Genomic DNA, 23550 nt, shown 5'->3' on the forward strand with positions numbered 1-23550 from the left:
CAAAGTATCAGGATTTCATCCGGAAACTCGTCTGTTACAAAGGGATTTCATTTTTTAAACCTTATTTGAACTCCTGACTTTTTGTGTGTTCAAAATGCATTATTCAAAGCCACATCATCATTTTTCAATACGGTCTGACTTCATTTGTTATTTTTCATGCTTTTACTAATTATTTTGAGCTATAAGACCCTAAAATTGAAAAGCATTTAAAATGAACTCTGAAAAGGTTGAAAGTTGGCATGATATCATCATTTCATCCACATAGCATGTGCAAGAAATTTGAGAGGGTTACGGCAAAAATTGGATGCACTTCGTGTACAAAACGGACAATGTCTTTCAAAGTATCAGGATTTCATCCGGAAACTCGTCTGTTACAAAGGGATTTCATTTTTAAACCTTATTTGAACTCCTGACTTTTTGTGTGTTCAAAATGCACCATTCAAAGCCACATCATCATTTTTCAATCCGGTCTGACTTCATTTGTTATTTTTCATGCATTTACTAAATATTTTGAGCTATAAGACCCTAAAATTGAAAAGCATTTCAAATGAACTCTGAAAAGGTTGAAAGTTGGCATGATATCATCATTTCATCCACATAGCATGTGCAAGAAAGTTGAGAGGGTTACGGCAAAAACTGGATGCACTTCGTGTACAAAACGGACAATTTCTTTCAAAGTATCAGGATTTCATCCGGAAACTCGTCTGTTACAAAGGGATTTCATTTTTTAAACCTTATTTGAACTCCTGACTTTTTGTGTGTTCAAAATGCACCATTCAAAGCCACCTCATCATTTTTCAATCCGGTCTGACTTCATTTGTTATTTTTCAAGCATTTACTAAATATTTTGAGCTATAAGACCCTAAAATTGAAAAGCATTTCAAATGAACTCTGAAAAGGTTGAAAGTTGGCATGATATCATCATTTCATCCACATAGCATGTGCAAGAAAGTTGAGAGGGTTACGGCAAAAACTGGTTGCACTTCGTGCACAAAACGGACAATCTCTTTCAAAGTATCTGGATTTCATCCGGAAACTCGTCTGTTACAAAGGGATTTCATTTTTTAAACCTTATTTGAACTCCTGACTTTTTGTGTGTTCAAAATGCACCATTCAAAGCCACATCATCATTTTTCAATCCGGTCTGACTTCATTTGTTATTTTTCATGCATTTACTAATTATTTTGAGCTATAAGACCCTAAAATTGAAAAGCATTTCAAATGAACTCTGAAAAGGTTGAACGTTGGCATGATATCATCATTTCATCCACATAGCATGTGCAAGAAATTTGAGAGGGTTACGGCAAAAACTGGATGCACTTCGTGTACTAAACAGACAATTTCTTTCAAAGTATCAGGATTTCATCCGGAAACTCGTCTGTTACAAAGGGATTTCATTTTTTAAACCTTATTTGAACTCCTGACTTTTTGTGTCTTCAAAATGCACCATTCAAAGCCACATCATCATTTTTCAATCCGGTCTGACTTCATTTGTTATTTTTCATGCATTTACTAATTATTTTGAGCTATAAGACCCTAAAATTGAAAAGCATTTCAAATGAACTCTGAAAAGGTTGAAAGTTGGCATGATATCATCATTTCATCCACATAGCATGTCCAAGAAAGTTGAGAGGGTTACGGCAAAAACTGGATGCACTTCGTGTACAAAACGGACAATCTCTTTCAAAGTATCAGGATTTCATCCGGAAACTCGTCTGTTACAAAGGGATTTCATTTTTTAAACCTTATTTGAACTCCTGACTTTTTGTGTGTTCAAAATGCACCATTCAAAGCCACATCATCATTTTTCAATCCGGTCTGACTTCATTTGTTATTTTTCATGCATTTACTAATTATTTTGAGCTATAAGACCCTAAAATTGAAAAGCATTTCAAATGAACTCTGAAAAGGTTGAAAGTTGGCATGATATCATCATTTCATCCACATAGCATGTGCAAGAAAGTTGAGAGGGTTCGGCAAAAACTGGATGCACTTCGTGTACAAAACGGACAATCTCTTTCAAAGTATCAGGATTTCATCCGAAAACTCGTCTGTTACAAAGGGATTTCATTTTTTAAACCTTATTTGAACTCCTGACTTTTTGTGTGTTCAAAATGCACCATTCAAAGCCACATCATCATTTTTCAATCCTTTCTGACTTCATTTGTTATTTCTCATGCATTTACTAATTATTTTGAGCTATAAGACCCTAAAATTGAAAATCATTTCAAATGAAATCTGAAAAGGTTGCAAGTTGGCATGATATTATCATTTCATCCACATAGCATGTGCAAGAAAGTTGAGAGGGTTACGGCAAAAACTGGATGCACTTCGTGTACAAAACGGACAATCTCTTACAAAGTATCAGGATTTCATCCGGAAACTCGTGTGTTACAAAGGGATTTCATTTTTTAAACCTTATTTGAACTCCTGACTTTTTGTGTGTTCAAAATGCACCATTCAAAGCCACATCATCATTTTTCAATCCGGTCTGACTTCATTTGTTATTTTTCATGCATTTACTAATTATTTTGAGCTATAAGACCCTAAAATTGAAAAGCATTTCAAATGAACTCTGAAAAGGTTGAAAGTTGGCATGATATCATCATTTCATCCACATAGCATGTGCAAGAAAGTTGAGAGGGTTACGGCAAAAACTGGTTGCACTTCGTGTACAAAACGGACAATCTCTTTCAAAGTATCTGGATTTCATCCGGAAACTCGTCTGTTACAAAGGGATTTCATTTTTTAAACCTTATTTGAACTCCTGACTTTTTGTGTGTTCAAAATGCACCATTCAAAGCCACATCATCATTTTTCAATCCGGTCTGACTTCATTTGTTATTTTTCATGCATTTACTAATTATTTTGAGCTATAAGACCCTAAAATTGAAAAGCATTTCAAATGAACTCTGAAAAGGTTGAACGTTGGCATGATATCATCATTTCATCCACATAGCATGTGCAAGAAATTTGAGAGGGTTACGGCAAAAACTGGATGCACTTCGTGTACTAAACAGACAATTTCTTTCAAAGTATCAGGATTTCATCCGGAAACTCGTCTGTTACAAAGGGATTTCATTTTTTAAACCTTATTTGAACTCCTGACTTTTTGTGTGTTCAAAATGCACCATTCAAAGCCACATCATCATTTTTCAATCCGGTCTGACTTCATTTGTTATTTTTCATGCATTTACTAATTATTTTGAGCTATAAGACCCTAAAATTGAAAAGCATTTCAAATGAACTCTGAAAAGGTTGAAAGTTGGCATGATATCATCATTTCATCCACATAGCATGTGCAAGAAAGTTGAGAGGGTTACGGCAAAAACTGGATGCACTTCGTGTACAAAACGGACAATCTCTTTCAAAGTATCAGGATTTCATCCGGAAACTCGTCTGTTACAAAGGGATTTCATTTTTTAAACCTTATTTGAACTCCTGACTTTTTGTATGTTCAAAATGCACCATTCAAAGCCACATCATCATTTTTCAATCCGGTCTGACTTCATTTGTTATTTTCATGCATTTACTAATTATTTTGAGCTATAAGACCCTAAAATTGAAAAGCATTTCAAATGAACTCTGAAAAGGTTGAAAGTTGGCATGATATCATCATTTCATCCACATAGCATGTGCAAGAAAGTTGAGAGGGTTACGGCAAAAACTGGATGCACTTCGTGTACAAAACGGACAATTTTTTTAAAAGTATCAGGATTTCATCCGGAAACTCGTCTGTTACAAAGGGATTTCATTTTTTAAACCTTATTTGAACTCCTGACTTTTTGTGTGTTCAAAATGCACCATTCAATGCCACATCATCATTTTTCAATCCGGTCTGACTTCATTTGTTATTTTTCATGCATTTACTAATTATTTTGAGCTATAAGACCCTAAAATTGAAAAGCATTTCAAATGAACTCTGAAAAGGTTGAAAGTTGGCATGATATCATCATTTCATCCACATAGCATGTGCAAGAAAGTTGAGAGGGTTACGGCAAAAACTGGATGCACTTCGTGTACAAAACGGACAATCTCTTTCAAAGTATCAGGATTTCATCCGGAAACTCGTCTGTTACAAAGGGATTTCATTTTTTAAACCTTATTTGAACTCCTGACTTTTTGTGTGTTCAAAATGCATTATTCAAAGCCACATCATCATTTTTCAATACGGTCTGACTTCATTTGTTATTTTTCATGCTTTTACTAATTATTTTGAGCTATAAGACCCTAAAATTGAAAAGCATTTCAAATGAACTCTGAAAAGGTTGAAAGTTGGCATGATATCATCATTTCATCCACATAGCATGTGCAAGAAATTTGAGAGGGTTACGGCAAAAACTGGATGCACTTCGTGTACAAAACGGACAATTTCTTTCAAAGTATCAGGATTTCATCCGGAAACTCGTCTGTTACAAAGGGATTTCATTTTTTAAACCTTATTTGAACTCCTGACTTTTTGTGTGTTCAAAATGCACCATTCAAAGCCACATCATCATTTTTCAATCCGGTCTGACTTCATTTGTTATTTTTCATGCATTTACTAATTATTTTGAGCTATAAGACCCTAAAATTGAAAAGCATTTCAAATGAACTCTGAAAAGGTTGAAAGTTGGCATGATATCATCATTTCATCCACATAGCATGTGCAAGAAAGTTGAGAGGGTTACGGCAAAAACTGGATGCACTTCGTGTACAAAACGGACAATTTCTTTCAAAGTATCAGGATTTCATCCGGAAACTCGTCTGTTACAAAGGGATTTCATTTTTTAAACCTTATTTGAACTCCTGACTTTTTGTGTGTTCAAAATGCACCATTCAAAGCCACCTCATCATTTTTCAATCCGGTCTGACTTCATTTGTTATTTTTCAAGCATTTACTAAATATTTTGAGCTATAAGACCCTAAAATTGAAAAGCATTTCAAATGAACTCTGAAAAGGTTGAAAGTTGGCATGATATCATCATTTCATCCACATAGCATGTGCAAGAAAGTTGAGAGGGTTACGGCAAAAACTGGTTGCACTTCGTGTACAAAACGGACAATCTCTTTCAAAGTATCTGGATTTCATCCGGAAACTCGTCTGTTACAAAGGGATTTCATTTTTTAAACCTTATTTGAACTCCTGACTTTTTGTGTGTTCAAAATGCACCATTCAAAGCCACATCATCATTTTTCAATCCGGTCTGACTTCATTTGTTATTTTTCATGCATTTACTAATTATTTTGAGCTATAAGACCCTAAAATTGAAAAGCATTTCAAATGAACTCTGAAAAGGTTGAAAGTTGGCATGATATCATCATTTCATCCACATAGCATGTGCAAGAAAGTTGAGAGGGTTACGGCAAAAACTGGATGCACTTCGTGTACAAAACGGACAATCTCTTTGAAAGTATCAGGATTTCATCCGGAAACTCGTCTGTTACAAAGGGATTTCATTTTTTAAACCTTATTTGAAATCCTGACTTTTTGTGTGTTCAAAATGCACCATTCAAAGCCACATCATCATTTTTCAATCCTTTCTGACTTCATTTGTTATTTCTCATGCATTTACTAATTATTTTGAGCTATACACTACAGGAAACAGTTACTTTGTCGTCTGCCACGGCGGACGGCAAAGGCTCGAAAGGCGGACGGCAAAGACCTTTGCTGTCAGCCGCGGACGGCAAAAGGCTCCGGCAAAGAAGGCTATGGTAAACAGCTGCTTTGCTGTCTGCTTCCTGGCGGCGGACGGCAAAGGTTCTTTGCCGTCTGCGGCGGACGGCAAAGAGGGTGGACGGCAATAATTGCGCTGTCAGTCCGTTAAGTGGCTAACGGCAGACCTTTGCCGTCCGTCGCTGACGGCAAAATTTCTCTGGTCTTTGCCGTCTGCCACAGATGGCAAAGTGCAGGTTCTTTGCCGTCTGCCACAGATGGCAAAGTGCAGGTTCTTTGCCGTCTGCCACAGATGGCAAAGTCTTTGCCGTCTGCCACTGTAGGCAAACTGACCAAATGGGTCAGCTCCCAGGAAGCACAGTTGGCTGCCACGTGGCTTCTTTGCCGTCCGCGGCAGACGGCAAAGAGCTCTTTGCCGTCGGTGGCAGACGGCAAAGAGCCTGCATATTGGCTGTTTTTTCTGTTTTTTATTAAATCCCACAATTTGCACAGAAAATATAATGACATATATAGATATATTTCCATATCACATATCCAGCACATAAGTTTCATATCACATATCACATCAGTTTCATCCATACACATTGTTCATACATAAGCAAGTTCCATCCATACACATTGTTCCATCCATATATATATTACAATGCAAAGTTTCATCAAGATAGCAAGTTCCATCATAGCAAGCTAGATACAATGCAAAGTTTCATCAAAGGAAAAGCAAGCACTCCATCATAGCAAGCTAGCTTCCATGAAGTGAATGAAATCTGCAAAATGGTAAATAAGAAAGTTAGAAATAGGTGACTAGAACAAGAAGAAGACTAGAACAAGAAGTATAAACTGGATCATTTATAAGCTAACCTAGGAGCTACTCAGGTAAATTGGGTCATTTTAGAGCTAACTTGGATAAACTGGATCATTTATAAGCTAACCTAGGTAAGATGGGTCATTTTGGAGCTAACCTAGGTGAAATGGGTCATTTTGGAGCTAACCTAGGTGAAATGGGTCATCAAGCTAACGTAGGTAAAATGGATCATTTAGGAGCTAATCTACATAAAATGGGTCATTTTAGAGCTAATTTAGTTGAAATGGATCTTTTTGAGCTAACTTAGGTGAAATGGATCATTTAAGAGCTAATTTAGGTGAAATGGATCGTTTTTATCTCACTTAGGTCAAATGGATCGTTTATGAGCTAAATTAGTTGAAATGGATCGTTTATGAGATAACCTAGGTAAGATGGGTCATTTTGGAGTTAACCTAGGTGAAATGGGCCATTTTAAAGCTAACGTAGGTAAAATGGTTCATTTAGGAGCTAATCTAGGTAAAATGGGTCATTTTTGAGCTAACTTGGATGAACTGCATCATTTATAAGCTAACCTAGGTAAAATGGGTCATTTTGGAGGAAAATAAGCTAACTATAGGTCATTATGGTAAGCATATTGGAGGAAATAAAGCTAAGTCTAGGTCTTTATGCATTTGTTAAGCAAAACACTAGATAAACTTACCGTGATCAGGGAGGTGTAGGAGCGGGGTGGCTAGTGCCGCTACCTGGAGAAGGATCGTGCGATGCGTTTCTGGAGTTAAGCTGCACCAAAGATCATTTACAATGTCTCGTTAGCATTACGACACTCAAATGTTAAGACTACCAAGTAATGTCCATTCAAACTAAACTCACCGTGCTCCCAGGAGCAATCACTGGCATCGGCGGAGCGGGCTGACCGGACTTCTCGCACACAGACTGCACATTTGGTTTTCAGAACAGAGTCATACTAGTTACTAATGACACTCAAATGTTAAGACTAGCAAGTAATCTGCAGAAGAAACTTACCACAAGGAGCTCGTACATGGCCCTTGCCTGCATGTCATTCCGTGCCCTCTCCTCCTCCATCATCTTTCTCGTCCTCTCCTCCATCTCCCGCTGCCTCTCCGCCGCCTCCGCCAGAAGTTTCTCCGTTCTATCTCTCTCAGTCTGTATAGCAGCCTGCAACACCACTCACATGACCATTTGTAATCATTGATGGAAGCGCACACAATGTAATGGAGAAAGATAACTGAGTACGTATCACTAACCTTGATGGCGAGTTGCACTGGCCGTTCACGAGGCCTTATCTCAGGAGCGGAGCTCGACTGGCGCGCCTTGATCTCCGGGAGAGTGCTAGGACAACGGATAAGTCCATCTCCAATGGCTATGGAGCCATGGGACCTCCCGCCACCAGATATCATCACCAGCTCTGGATCAATGGGACCCTGGCTCGGGTTAAAGTCCTCCCCTTTCCTCGCCTTCCCCTCATCTCTATATCTCACGAGCTTGTTGTGGGAGGAGATGTTGGTGAAGTTGTTTGCATCATCGAGGTCAGACTGAGAGAAAGCCTTGACTTTCTTGAAAGAGCCAGTGTGGGCCATGGCATACAGGTCGTACACCTCTGGCACCTTATCCGCCTTATTGTAGCGTGCCTGAAAGAGAGAAACAATGAAAATTAGTAATTAAAGGGCTCAAGCTAGCATGATGAATGAATTGCATGAATCATGAAGCAAACCACATACCCAGTTGCGCCCGAACTGATATAAGTTGGAGCTGCCTTGATGGTGTGGCACACCTTCCATTTGGGCACGTTTGTCCTTGGCCTGGTTGTGGAGGGCTAGCCATTCTTGTGAGCACCACTCATCGACCAACACCTCCCAATAATCCATCCGATCCGCACACCATCTCGGAGGCGCCTAAGTTAGCAAATAGAAACTTGAGCGCTACTGCTAAGAATTACTAAATGAAGGAACTTAAGTAGAAGGCCTTAAGAATTACCTTCATGTACTGCTCCTTACTCAGGAACTTATCGCGGCACGCCGGCTTGGTCTTCTTGATACCACGCAAGGCGTAGTAGTCTCGAACAGCCTGCACCCGAGCCTCGTGCCGTAAGTTCTGGAGTAGGCGCTTGCAGACGTTCTGGATAACATTTGCGCTGTCCTCCTCGTATCCCTCCTCACACCTGTAGAATGTCTGCAATCAAATGAGACAATATTGATTAGTACAATTAATAACTAGCTAGTTGAAGATTTGAAATGTGTAAAGGAGAAATTACCCAGAACGTCCTGATCACCATGTCTGCCCTCGTGTCGCACACGACACCGTCGATAATGACATCCGGCGGGGCCGGGGCAGCCACGTAGTGCTCCTAGCTCAACCCAAGCTCTGGAAGCCGACCCTCACCAGGCAACGTGACAAACCCCGGGAAGTTTTGCCGGCAAAGAACTCCAAGGACGGAGTTGGGCCGGCGGACACTATGATGGTGGTCCCAACCCCTGCAGGATGACAAGGCCAACGCATTAGTTATTTGAAGAAACGTGAATGCAGAAGGTACAAAAATATTAAATGCACTTACGTACCTCTCCCCATCAGGGAAGATCAACCACCTCTGCTCGCGGGTCGCCGGCACGGACAGGAGCCGTGTAGCACCACGCTGGTAGACGGTGCCACCCTCCTCCTCAAGATCAGTCGGCTCCCCGCCATCATCAGCATGGCCACTCGGCTCCTCGGGCTGATCCGGCCAGGTACCCCATCCGGACGTGTGCTCCTCCGGGGTCTCGTGGGCCGAACTCTCGTGGGCCGAAGGCCGGTCGACCCGAGGCTCGTGGGCCCAAGACCCGTGGACCGGAGGCTCGTGGACCGGAGTCCGTGTAGCCTCCTCCTCGGACGAGTCCACCCTAGCAGTCACGTGCTCGGGTGAAACAGCTGGGGGTGGCGGCGAGGAAGGCGCCGTAGCAGTCACCCTACCTCCTCTCCCGTGACCACGTGCCCCACCTCCTCTCTTCCTACCTCGTCCCCTGCTGGGCACCGCGGTCGACGAAGAAGGGCCCGGCGGTGTGGACATACTGTCCAGCAACGCTCGGCGGAGAGGTACGTCTGGAATCGAAGACCTCAGACCACGCGCCGATGAAGAAGGGGCCTTGGCGCGCTCCCGACCAGCGCCCACCATCTTTCAACACCTGCCATGACAAACAGTAAACGAAATTAGTACAACATAAAAAAATACCGACATGAATAATAATATGTGTATCACTTAAGTGTATCATCATCAAGTACAACATTAAAAAATTTAATACCTGACACTACTAATAATCTCGATCAGTATCATCAACAAATGCATAATCATCATCATCACTATAATCAATGACGGGCTCATTGGGTTCAGTGGCATCAACATGTGCAAGGCCACCTTGACGTAATCGGTCAAGCAATGACAGGTCATCCGCAGCAGTAACCTCTTCTTGTTCCGGCTCTTCTTGTTCCTCCTCTGGGGTGATGTCGGATTCACTGTCGCTGTCTACTTCAATGTTTTGGGGTGAAGTATAGCGGTTCTTGAAACGCTTTTTGGAAAGACGTGTGTCTTGGAAGAATTCTCCTTCATATGTGTCTGGGTTAATGTGAGGTTCATAATCCTCTTTCCTTTGGGGGAGATAGTCTAGCACGTGGCGGCACTTCATAAACGACATCCCAACCTTTCAGATTTGGATTAGTTTGGCAGGCCCATGGTAGATAGAATACTTGGGTCGCCTGTTGAGCCGTAATATAGACATCATGAACATCTAAATGGGTGCTTTGGTTGATTTCAACTAGCCCTATATGTTCATGAGTCCTTCTAGTCTCCTTCGGCTGAAACCAATAACATTTGAAGACTACGACATTCGGTGGGTTTTCACCATAGAATATAAGTTCATAAATTGCTTCAACTCTCCCATAATACTCGGTACCTCCTTCGCCGATAGCAGATACACAACAATTTGTAGACTTTCGGTCGGCCATAGATAGCTCTTTGCCATAGGTACGAAAGCGATACCCGTTGATGTCGTATTTGTCAAATGAACGGATCTTATAGTCAAAACCATTAGCGACTTGTCTCAATTCGGCGTCCATAGACTCTGAATTAGCCTACAAGTTTAATATGAAAGGATTGTTGCATTACGCACAAATTAGCGAATGAAACCGGGATAGCCGCCTACAAATTAGCCTACAAGTCTCATAGAAATTACCGTTTGTTTGAACCAAGAGATGAAACCGGGATAGCCGCCTCCTTGCTTTGCGAGAAGCTCATACTCTTCGACAGAATCCTTTTGGATCACCGCTCCATACGAGAATAAGGCGACGTATCGACTGTATGAAATATCCAGGAATAAGAGCAGTTCAAAGGAAACAGAAGTTGCGAAACTATGTACCGAGAACTTACTCGATGTACGGCCGCACTTCTATCAGGTTGTTGAAGATATACAACGAAATGGTCCGCCATTGTTTGTTATCCAGTTCTGCTTTCCTTTCGGTTCTTTCATGTTTTGTAACGGCCTATCACATAGCGCCTCCAGATCGACTCTAGCCTTAGTATTATCCTTTGACTTCCCATCTATGCCGAACAATGTACCAAAAAGTGCCTCGGCGATATTCTTCTCAGTGTGCATCACGTCGATGTTGTGTGGGCAAAGGAGGTCTTTGAAGTAAGGCAGATCCCATAAGCATGTTTTGTGAGTCCAGGCGTGCTTAGAATTATACCCCTTGAAGTACCCTGGACGCTTTGGATCTGGCTCGAGAGCGTTTAACTGATCCAGGGTCTGTTGGCCTGTCAATGCATGTGGTGCAGAGTTTTTGACAACTCTACCTCTGATGAAGTTCTTCTTGTCTTTCCTGAACTTATGGCGAGGATTCAGGAACTGTCTATGCATGTCGAAGCAAGAAAACATGCGACCGGCTTGAAGCCAACGAAACTCAAGAGCTCCCTTGCATGTGGGGCACGGGAACCTTCCATGCACACACCAGCCAACGAATAGCGCATACGCCGGCAAGTCATGCGTCGAGTACATGTACCAGACACGCATTATGAAGTTCTGTTTGCTATAGGCATCGTATGTCTTGAACCCATTATCCCAGGCTTCTTGCAATTCGTCCTTAAGCGGTTGCATGTACACATTCATATTTTTCCCCGGATAGTTGGGCCCTGGAATTATCAACGTCAGGAAAATGTTCTTTCTTTGCATAATCTGTCCGGGGGGGAGATTGAGTGGAAAGACAAATACGGGCCAACAACTGTATTGGGCTGCCGTCATACCATACACACTGAACCCATCCGTGCTGATGCCGACTCGAGGATGCCTCGGATCTGCCGCTTTGTCACCATGTAATTCATCAAACTTTTTCCACGCAACACCATCCGATGTGTGTACAATCATCAGATTCCCATCTGCATCTAGTTCGGTTCTTTTGCCCGTTTTGTGCCATGTCATCTGTCTGGCCGTCTCTTCGGCCATGAAAAGACGTTGAAGTCTTGGTACGATTGGCATATACCGAAGAACACTAACGGGGATTTTGGTCTGTGTCTTCTCACCCATACCGTTGTCTACCACAACATACCTGGAAGACTTGCAAATGGGACAATAGTTCAAGTCCGCATAGTCAAGCCTAAACAAGACACATCCTTTCTCACAGGCATGTATCTTATCATAGGGCATCTTCAGTGCACGGAGGATTTTGTCCGACTGGTACAGGTTTGCAGGCATTACATGGCCTTTGGGTAGAAAGCGTCCAAATACTGTCATCATTGCATCGTAGCATTCTCTGCCCAAGTTGAACTGAGCCTTCAGAGCCATTACTTGTGAGATGGCATCCAACTGACAAAGCTCAGTGTGCTCATGGAGCGGATGTTTTGAAGACTCCAACATTTCATTGAAGGCCTTTGCAGATTCCTCCATCTCCTCGTCCGAATCCCGAGCATCATCAAAGTCTTGCACCATGTTTTCCATCCCGGTACCATGCTCGTCGGTGCGACGACGATCCACCTCAGCTCGGTCACGTTGGGCAGACTCACCATGAAATGTCCACACCGTATAATCGGGCGTAAAACCACTCTTCTGCAGGTGTTTGCCCATTTCAGCCTCTGTCCTCTTTTCCCAATTGCCGCACCGTAAACAGGGGCACCAGGTTTTCCTCTGGCCATTTGCAAATGCGGCTCGCACAAACCCCTTGGTTTTTGTGAACCATTCAGTGCTCCATTTGTTCTGACCAGTGTGACCGGTGTACATCCACGCACGATCACTCATCTTGACTTTCAGAGCTACTAGACACACAACAAATATATATATATATATAATTCACCATGTATGTATTCATCAGTTGATCTACTTTGTCAATTTTATTACGTCCATGCAACCTACACTCTAATAGGTAATGATAGGTCCTAATCCCACCCGAGTATGTTTAGATTGGGTTCATTTTCCCATGCTATGCCCCGGATCCTACGCAAAATTTCGGCAGCACCTCCCTGCCGTTCTCCTGATACACGTCTCTGCAATAAACAGAGAGGATGTGTACCCGAAGAACAACAGGGGAGGCACTGACGAAATTTATGCGTCGGATCCGAAGCAAAGCATATGGGAAAACGAACCCAATCTAAACATACTCGGGCTGTCCATGGATAGCGTTGGACAATTCGAAAGAATCAAGGTTATAAATATGCAAATGCATGCATATTTATAACTATGACGCTTTCGAACGGGAGACACATATTGGTTACGCATACTGATGATTCAAGACACATATATATCTAGCTATCAAGTTTCATCGGAATAGATCAAATAATTAATGGGGGAGGAGGACATGTCATTTGTGCTCACCCACGAACGAAGGGGCAGAGCTCGTCAAACGCATGGCGAGGTCGTCGAACACCAAACCTCGCAGCGATGAAACAACTGCACATTTAAAACTACCCGATCAACACAATTATATATGATGTTTTTCATAACAAAATCGAAAGATATATGACCTAACTAATAATTCACAAATATATGACCCCGTCGGCTTCTGGAAGGCCAAAGAACACCTTTTCAGGAGGTGTCGGGGGTCGGGGTGTCGTGTCGGTCTCGGGGTGCCGTGTCGGGGTCGGGGTCTCGGGGTCGGGGTGTCGGGTCGGGGTGCCGGGTCGGGGTCGGGGTGCCGTGTCGGTGTCGGGGTCGGGGTGTCGGGTCAGGCTCGGGGTTGGGGTGTCGGGGTCGGGGTCGGGGTCGGGGTCGGGGTCGGGGTCGGGGTCTCGGTGTCGGGGTGTCGGGGTGTCGGGGGTGTCGTGTCGGGGGTCGGGGTCGGGGTGTCGGGTCGGGCTGCCGGGTCGGGGTCGGGGTGCCGTGTCGGTGTCGGGGTCGGGGTGTCGGGTCAGGCTCGGGGTCGGGGTGTCGGGGTCGGGGTCTCGGTGTCGGGGTGTCGGGGGTGTCGTGTCGGGGGTCGGGGTGTCGTGTCGATGTCGGGGTGCCGTGTCGGTGTCGGGGTGCCGTGTCGGGGTCGAGGTGCTGTTTCGGGGTCGGGGGGTCGGGGTGTCGTGTCGGGGTCAGGGGGTTAGGGGGTCGGGGGGTCGGGGTGTCGTGTCGGGGTCAGGGGGTTAGGGGGTCGGGTGTCGGGGTGGAGTCGGGGTCGGGTGTCGGGGTGGAGTCGGGGTCGGGTGTCGGGGTGTGGTGTCGGGGTTGGGGGGTCAGGGGTCTTCTCATTCTTCTACTACTTCTACTTCTTCTCATTCTTCTACTTCTTCTCATCCCCCGTCTTCTTCTTCTTCTTCTTTCTCCTCCTCCTCCTCCTCCTCCTCCTCCTCCTCCTCTTCTTCTTCTTCTTCTTCTTCTTTCTCCTCCTCCTCCTCCTCCTCCTCCTCTTCTTCTTCTTCTTCTTCTTCTTCTTTCTCCTCCTCCTCCTCCTCCTCCTCCTCCTCCTCCTCCTCTTCTTCTTCTTCTTCTTCTTCTTCTTCTTCTTCTTCTTCTTCTTCTTCTTCTTCTTCTTCTTCTTCTTCTTCTTCTTCTTCTTCTTCTTCTTTCTCCTCCTCCTCCTCCTCCTCCTCTTCTTCTTCTTCTTCTTCTTCTTCTTCCCCCTTCTACTTAACCTAAACCTAAACTAATTAAAACTAAACTATTTAAACTAATTAAACCTAAACTAATTAAACTAAATAACCTAAACTAATTAATTCTAAACTGAAAAAACTTAAACTAAAAAACCTTATCTAAACAGAAAAGAAAAACAAAAAAACTGGATGCACTTCGTGTACAAAACGGACAATCTCTTTCAAAGTATCAGGATTTCATCCGGAAACTCGTCTGTTACAAAGGGATTTCATTTTTTAAACCTTATTTGAACTCCTGACTTTTTGTGTGTTCAAAATGCACCATTCAAAGCCACATCATCATTTTTCAATCCTTTCTGACTTCATTTGTTATTTCTCATGCATTTACTAATTATTTTGAGCTATAAGACCCTAAAATTGAAAAGCATTTCAAATGAACTCTGAAAAGGTTGAAAGTTGGCATGATATCATCATTTCATCCACATAGCATGTGCAAGAAAGTTGAGAGGGTTACGGCAAAAACTGGATGCACTTCGTGTACAAAACGGACAATCTCTTTCAAAGTATCAGGATTTCATCCGGAAACTCGTCTGTTACGAAGGGATTTTATTTTTTAAACCTTATTTGAACTCCTGACTTTTTGTGTGTTCAAAATGCACCATTCAAAGCCACATCATCATTTTTCAATCCTTTGTGACTTCATTTGTTATTTCTCATGCATTTACTAATTATTTTGAGCTATAAGACCCTAAAATTGAAAAGCATTTCAAATGAACTCTGAAAAGGTTGAAAGTTGGCATGATATCATCATTTCATCCACATAGCATGTGCAAGAAAGTTGAGAGGGTTACGGCAAAAACTGGATGCACTTCGTGTACAAAACGGACAATCTCTTTCAAAGTATCAGGATTTCATCCGGTAACTCGTGTGTTACAAAGGGATTTCATTTTTTAAACCTTATTTGAACTCCTGACTTTTTGTGTGTTCAAAATGCACCATTCAAAGCCACATCATCATTTTCACTCCGGTCTGACTTCATTTCTTATTTTTCATGCATTTACTAATTATTTTGAGCTATAAGACCCTAAAATTGAAAAGCATTTCAAATGAACTCTGAAAAGGTTGAAAGTTGGCATGATATCATCATTTCATCCACATAGCATGTGCAAGAAAGTTGAGAGGGTTACGGCAAAAGTTGGATGCACTTCGTGTACAAAACGGACAATCTCTTTTAAAGTATCAGGATTTCATCCGGAAACTCGTCTGTTACAAAGGGATTTCATTTTTTAAACCTTATTTGAACTCCTGACTTTTTGTGTCTTCAAAATGCACCATTCAAAGCCACATCATCATTTTTCAATCCTTTCTGACTTCATTTGTTATTTTTCATGCATTTACTAATTATTTTGAGCTATAAGACCCTAAAATTGAAAAGCATTTCAAATGAACTCTGTAAAGGTTGAAAGTTGGCATGATATCATCATTTCATCCACATAGCATGTGCAAGAAAGTTGAGAGGGTTACGGCAAAAACTGGATGCACTTCGTGTACAAAACGGACAATCTCTTTCAAAGTATCAGGATTTCATCCGGAAACTCGTCTGTTACAAAGGGATTTCATTTTTTAAACCTTATTTGAACTCCTGACTTTTTGTGTGTTCAAAATGCACCATTCAAAGCCACATCATCATTTTTCAATCCGGTCTGACTTCATTTGTTATTTTCCCTGCTGCTATTTTTATTTATTTTACTTGCTGCTATTTTTACTTAATTAATTAAGGTTTATTTATTGTAGTTACTATAGTTTATTTTATTTTATTTTATTAAGGTTTATTTAGTTTTATTTATTTTATTAAGGTTTATTTATTTTATAAATATAAAAAATAAAAATAGATGCGCTTATAGAGAAAATTCAACCTAGATTCATAATAAATTTCTATGAAATTTACTGTGAATTTAGGTCAAATTTCCTGTATAAGGGCATCTATTTTCACTTTAAAAGGCAGAGAGGGACGGGCTTATAAACTGGTGTGAGCGCCCTTCGTTTGGCGAGGTGGGACTAAACACTGGCCGCAACTAGGACCAGCCCTTTAGTCCCGGTTTGTGGTATGAACCGGGACTAAGACCAGCCCTTTAGTCCCGGTTTGTGGTATGAACCGGGACTAAAGGGTGGTGGGCCAGGAGCGTGGCCCATTGGTCCCGGTTTGTACCACCAACCGGGACCAAAGGGTCCATACGAACCGGGACCAATGCCCACGAGGCCCCGGCCGGCCCCCTGGGCTCACGAACCGGGACCAATGCTCACATTAGTCCCGGTACGTGACTGAACCGGGGCTAATTTGAAAACTGCCATGTGACCTTTGCCCCGTTTTCTACTAGTGGCTTAACGTTCGGTGACGATCGGTATTATGGGTTTATGTGTTTTGATGTACCGAAGGTTGTTTGGAGTCCAGGATTTGATCACGGACATGACGAGGAGTCCCGAAATGGTCGAGTCATAAAGATCGATATATGGATGGTTATGTTTGAACATCGGAATGGTTCCGGATGAGTTCGGGCATTTACCGGAGTACCAGGAGGTTACCGGAATCCCCCGTGGAATATATGGGCCTTATTGGGCCTTAGTGGAATAGAGGAGAGGAAGGGAAAAGGTGAAGGGCGCGCCCCCTAGCCGAATCTGAATTGGGTGGGGGCCGCCCCCCCCCCCCTTCCTTCCCTCTCTCCTCCCCTTCCTTCTCTCCTACTCCTACTACTTGGAAAGGGGGGAATCCTACTCCCGGTAGGAGAAGGACTCCCCAGGGCGCGCCATAGTAGATGGCCGGCCCTCCCCCTCCTCCACTCCTTTATATACGGGGGAGGGGGCACCCCATAGACACACAAGTTGATCCTTGATCTCTTAGCCGTGTGTGGTGCCTCCCTCCATCATAATTCACCTCTGTCATATTGTTGCAGTGCTTAGGCGAAGCCCTGCGCCGGTAGCTTCATCATCACCGTCATCACGCCGTCATGTTGACAAAACTCTCCCTCGACACTCAGCTGGATCGAGAGTTCGTGGGACGTCACCGAGCCGAACGTGTGCAGATCGCGGAGGTGCCGTACTTTCGGTACTACGATCGGTCGGATCGTGAAGACGTACGACTACATCAACCGTGTTGTCATAACGCTTACGCTTACGGTCTACGAGGGTACGTGGACTACTCTCCCCTCTCGTTGCTATGCATCTCCATGATCTTGCGTGTGCGTAGGAAGTTTTTTGAAATTACTGCGTTTCCCAACACATGCTTCCCAGTGTGGCTTCTGCACTCCTGGCATGTGCATGTCTATTTTCACTACTCTTGCCAATGCTGACAAATCCAAGAAGCCTGAACCACGAAAGGGGTTCTCAAAGTTGACGGTATCTGAAGCAGAAAGGGCTTTCTCAGGCAACATGTGTAGATGTACTGGTTACCGACCGATCGTCGATGCATGCAAAAGTTTTGCTTCAGATGTTGACCTGGAGGATTTGGGCCTCAATATATTCTCGTCGATGCGTGCAAAAGTTTTGCTTCAGATGTTGACCTGGAGGATTTGGGCCTCAATATATTCTGGAAGAAAGGTGATAAGGATGCCGACGTTTGCAAGTTGCCAGCTTACACTCTTGGTGGTGGAGTCTGCACTTTCCCGGACTTCCTGAAATCCGAGATAAAAGCTTCGCTCATTCATCTAACTGATGTTTCGGATGTCACGGTCTCCGGGGTGGGTTGGTATCATCCTAAAAGCATCGGGCAGTATTATGACTTGCTGAACTCTGGCATTTTTAGCGACTGCACAGTTAAAGTGGTTGTCGGGAACACAAGTTCTGGTGTAAAGGGATACAAAGGATCAGGATCTATATAACAAGTATATTGACATCGGTGACATTCCAGAGCTTTCAGCTATTTGGAAGAAAGACAGTGGTATTGAAATTGGAGCAGCCCCGCGCCCTCTTGGCAATGTTGTTTCATATATTAACTCTGCTATGCTGGGTCATGTCTCCCTGAATGAACCATCTGGTGATCTTGTGTTTGAGTAACCTACACATAGCCTTTGGTGCCTATGGGACAGACCATGCTATTAGAGCAACAAAAGTCGAACAACACCTGAACGGAAAAGTGCTCACTCCATCTGTTGTGCTTGAAGCAGTTCAGCAACTTAGAGAAACAATTGTACCAATGGAAGGAACATCACATCCTGAATACAGAGTCAGTGTGGCTGTTGGTTTTCTCTTCAGTTACCTGTCTCCATTTGGAAAAGGAATCAAATGGCCTGGAAAAACTCTGAACATAAGTTCTGCTGGTTCTTTAGATACAGATGATATGTGTAACCTTCCACTGTCTTCACGTCGAGAAACAGTTTCCAGTGAGGAATATAAACCAGTTGGTGAGCCGATTAAAAAGTATGCAGTTGAGCTTCAGGCTTCTGGTATGTGGTTATCTCATAGATTAAAATCGCGGGAGAAACGATTTCGCGGCGGCCTCTCCCAGCAGCTATAGCGGCCGCCGTAGCAGGTAATCGCGGCAAATAGCGGAAATTTTTCTGATGGGGGAGATGATTCTGGAGGGATTTGTTGATTGTTGAGCCATTTATAGGGATATGTGGAGGATTTCGCGGCAGCAGCCATAGCGTAGCGGCGAGGCTCCCGGGCTGCTATAGCGCAGCTATCGCGGCTATTTTGCGGGCTATTTTAATCTATGGGTTATCTCACATCATCAGAACTCTTAATGGGATCTAGAAGTTCTCTTCCTCTCCAGATTATCCTTCTGGTATGAGGCTACAGATTTATATCATTTATTTTCTGTACTGCAGGGGAGGCGGTATATGTAGATGATATTCCTGCTCCAAAAAATTGCCTTTACGGAGAGTTTATTTACAGCACGCAACCTCTTGCATATGTCAAGAATATCAAGTTCAAGCCTTCTTTGACATCAGAGAAGATCCTCACGGTTGTTTCTGCAAAGGATATTCCATGTGGAGGGCAAAATATTGGATCAAGCTTGATGTTTGGGGACGAACCACTTTTTGGTGCTCCAGTTGCTGAGTACGCTGGACAAGCTCTTGGCGTCGTGGTACTTATCTTTTCATATTTTAATGTTCACTCAACAATAAATTCTTGTATAATAAAGGAAATTCATAAATGGGTTTTTCTTCATTATTTCTCCTTGAGAAAAACGTTTGTGAATGTTATGGAATAAGCAAATTTTGATGAGGGGAAAATCCGTAAAAATTAAAATAATGAAACCCTAGTTTCAAAATTTTGTTTTTCCAAAAATTATATATATATATATATATTATTTATATCCAGAAATTTGCTTGTAAAATGCCCTAAGGAACAACCTATTAGATTGAGTTAATTAAACGCCTACAGAAATTTTCTGTAGTAGGAGCACCTATATCTCTGTTTGTTTCGTAACAAGATTGCTTATTGAAACTCAATGCAAGTGGATATGCCAAAAATATATTGTATTGCTGTCACAGTTACCCCTAATTAAACACCGAAGGTGATCTTGTTAAATTAAACTAATTATTTATGTGCACATTTGCCCCTAACTACAAGTGAGCATTAGCTACCTTTTCCTTTAAGAATGAAAATACATATTCTGTATTTCTTCAGTACTGATGTCCTAAAATGTGAGACTTTACTTCAGATTGCAGAAACTCAGAGATACGCCAACTTGGCAGGAAAACAGGTTGTTGTTGAATATGACACAAAGGATTTGAAGCCACCAATCTTAACTGTAGAACAAGCAGTACAAAACAACAGCTATTTCGAAGTTCCTCCTGAGATGTATCCAAAACAAGTTGGTGACTTTTGCAACGGCATGGCAGAAGCTGACCACAAGATCCTCTCAACAGAAGTATGTTAATTCAAAATACTATGAGAGCTTTTCCATTCTAACATCTCACTTGCATTACTCAAAACTTTAATGGAACTTCTTATACTTAACATGCATTACTGAAAATTTAATGGAACTTTTTATACATAGCAATACAAACTTCTAAATTTCATTTTTTGATAGTATCTATTTTCAACTGAACCGTACGCATTACTAGTGGATGCCACTTTTCATTACATATATAACTTTACAGTCACTATCATTTCTGGTATGGTGCTTGTAGTTAATCTGATTCTTCTTCTTTTTTATAGTTAAAATTTAATCTGCACGGTAACATAGTAGTTGTATGAAAGTTCGTATTGTTGTGATGCAACTTTGTCAAAGTTATATGTATACCTTCAATGATCACAGGTGAAACTTGCCTCTCAATACTACTTCTACATGGAAACACAAACGACTCTAGCAATTCCAGATGAAGATAACACCATGGTCATATACATTTCATCACAATACCCTGAGGTTGCACAGAGTGTGATAGCCAAGTGCCTCGGCATTCCGTTCAGCAGCGTACGTGTCATTACAAGAAGGGTTGGAGGAGGCTTTGGAGGGAAGGCATTCAGGTCATGCAATGTAAGTAGGAATCTAACAAGTTTAAACAATAGTCCGACAAAGCGGCAAAACAAATTCATAGCCCATGTGACACAACTGAAAAAAATCTAACAAGTACTCCCTCCGTCCGGAACATCCATTTGAGCATCAACTAATTCCGGATGGAGGTAGTATCTTTATATGAATAATTGCATTTTTTACTTCTAGTATATACCTTCAACGAACATGAGTGTATAAGTTACGTTTCACATCAGATGAGTTCACGACGCGTCATCTATTTTTACAACATATTCGCAAAAAAAATCTATTTTTACAACTAACATTCCTTTTTTTATGGTGGATTAGGGTTCTAGTGATAGGTTTTAACATAAGTTTGGCCATTTTACCATTCATTCAACTTCGAAGAAAGCAAAAGACATTAACCATTTCAGCTGTGTTGTGCTCAGTGATCCGACAATTTATGTTTTTGTAGGTAGCCACGGCAGCTGCACTCTGTGCATTCTGCGGATGTATCTCAACCGCAGTACTGACATGATCATGATCGGGGGTCGTCACCCCATAAAAGCATATTACTCTGTTGGTTTCAGGTCTGATGGGAGAATCACAACCTTGCATCTGGACATACTAATCGACGCTGGAATTTCTCCAGATGCTAGCCCCATAATGCCAGACACCATCATTTCAGGTCTGGAGAAATACAACTGGGTGCTCTCTCGTTCGACATCAAGCTCTGCAAAACAAACAACACATCCAAGTCAGTAATGCGTGCTCCTGGAGGCGCTCAAGGATCTTTTATCGCTGAAGCTATCATTGAGCATATCGCTTCGGTGTTGTCACTCGATGCTAATAGTGTCAGGAAGAAGAATTTCCACACCTATGACAGTCTTGTGCTGTTCTATCCAGAAAGCACAGGCGAAGCTTCTGCGTACACATTGCATTCTATCTTTGATAGGTTACTCATGACATCGAGCTACCTGCATCGAGCCGGATCCATCAGGCAGTTCAACAGCTGCACCAATCTTGTGTGCCCCTCGTCTTCAAGGTGGCACCAAGGCCAGCTCCTGGAAGAGTTTCTGTGCTCAACGATGGTTCCATTGTGGTTGAGGTTGAAGGCATTGAGATTGGGCAAGGGCTGTGGACCAAAGTACAGCAAATGACAACTTTCGCTTTGGGACAGCTGTGGCCTGATGGATGTGAATCCCTTCTTGATAGAGTGCGTGTTCTTCAGGCTGATACGCTGAACTTGATCCAATGTGGGCTCACCGCCGGCAGCACTTCGTCTGAATCTAGCTGTGCAGCAACCCTTGAGGCCTGCAACATGCTGGTTGACAGATTAAAGCCAGTCATGGAGAAGCTCAAGCAGCAATCCGGCGGTGCTGTTTCATGGGATGCTTTGATTGCTCAGGTTATTTTCTTTATTTTCCTCAGGGTTTTTATGCTACATAAGTGTAAAATGTTTGTGTGTGGAAATTGTTATCTTTATACTTGCTAACACTTTCCCAAATAGGCCATTAAGGATAATGTTAATTTGTCCTCAAGTGCATACTGGGTACCTGGCCTAGAATCCAGCACCTATCTGAACTATGGAGCTGCTATAAGTGAGGTACAGAAATATTCTGCTAAATGTCAATCACACTAGTATAGTTCAATAGTTACTGGATGGGATATTGTGATACTTTTCTAACTTCCTTTTCACTTTTTACTAAAAAATCAGGTAGAGATTGATCTTCTTACAGGAGCTATTACTTTACTACGGAGCGACCTTGTGTATGACTGTGGAAAGAGTTTGAACCCTGCAGTGGACTTGGGCCAGGTTTGAGATATTTTCCACAGCGCTATGCTCTTCTTTTATCATTTTGTAGTGAACATGGATATTATTTGATAATGCCTTACTTCGAAACAGCGAGTACATTAGATTGCAGCCCTGATCAGGGTTTTACTTCATTATAGTACATGATGGCATCACATATTCATATCTGATCTCTCTACCGTCCACCTTACAGATTGAAGGCTCCTTCATACAAGGAATTGGTTTCTTCATAAACGAAGAACACGAAACAAATGCCGATGGACTGGTTGTGAGCGACAGCACATGGGTCTACAAGATCCCGAGCGTGGACACCATCCCGAAGCAGTTCAACGCTGAGGTGCTCAACAGTGGGTACCATAAGAACCGTGTTCTTTCGTCAAAAGGTATGTAGTAGGATTGTGCTTTCCCCTGAACTGAAGCAACATGAATATAGTTTTACTATTTTGCCGGTTGAAATTATCATTGGTTAAAGTGATTTAACTAGTCTGCCTCTGCCAGCCTCTGGGGAACCTGCCCTGGTTCTCGCAGCATCGGTCCATTGCGCGGTGAGAGAGGCCATCCGAGCGGCGAGGAAGGAGTTTGGAAGCTCAGAGCTCATCTTCTAGCTCGACGTCCCTGCGCCGATGACCCATGTGAAGGAAATGTGTGGTTTGGACATCGTGGATAAGCGGGAGCTACTACAATAGAAAAACAGCCACCGGTAGAAAAATAGAAAAAATCTATATGAGCCGTCAGTTCCAGGATGGATGGTCCAGATTGTGGGGGGTGGATGTGA

The 23550-nt window shown here is 42.6% G+C and overlaps 1 pseudogene; it reads left to right on the plus strand.

Annotated features, from left to right (window-relative positions):
- Window positions 1-15666: 15666 nt before the first annotated feature.
- On the plus strand, window positions 15667-23461 carry LOC109757158 (putative aldehyde oxidase-like protein; annotated as a pseudogene).
- The last annotated feature ends 89 nt before the right edge of the window (window positions 23462-23550 follow it).

This window comes from Aegilops tauschii, chromosome 7, assembly GCF_002575655.3.
Source record: "Aegilops tauschii subsp. strangulata cultivar AL8/78 chromosome 7, Aet v6.0, whole genome shotgun sequence".
Taxonomy (NCBI): Eukaryota; Viridiplantae; Streptophyta; class Magnoliopsida; order Poales; family Poaceae; genus Aegilops; species Aegilops tauschii.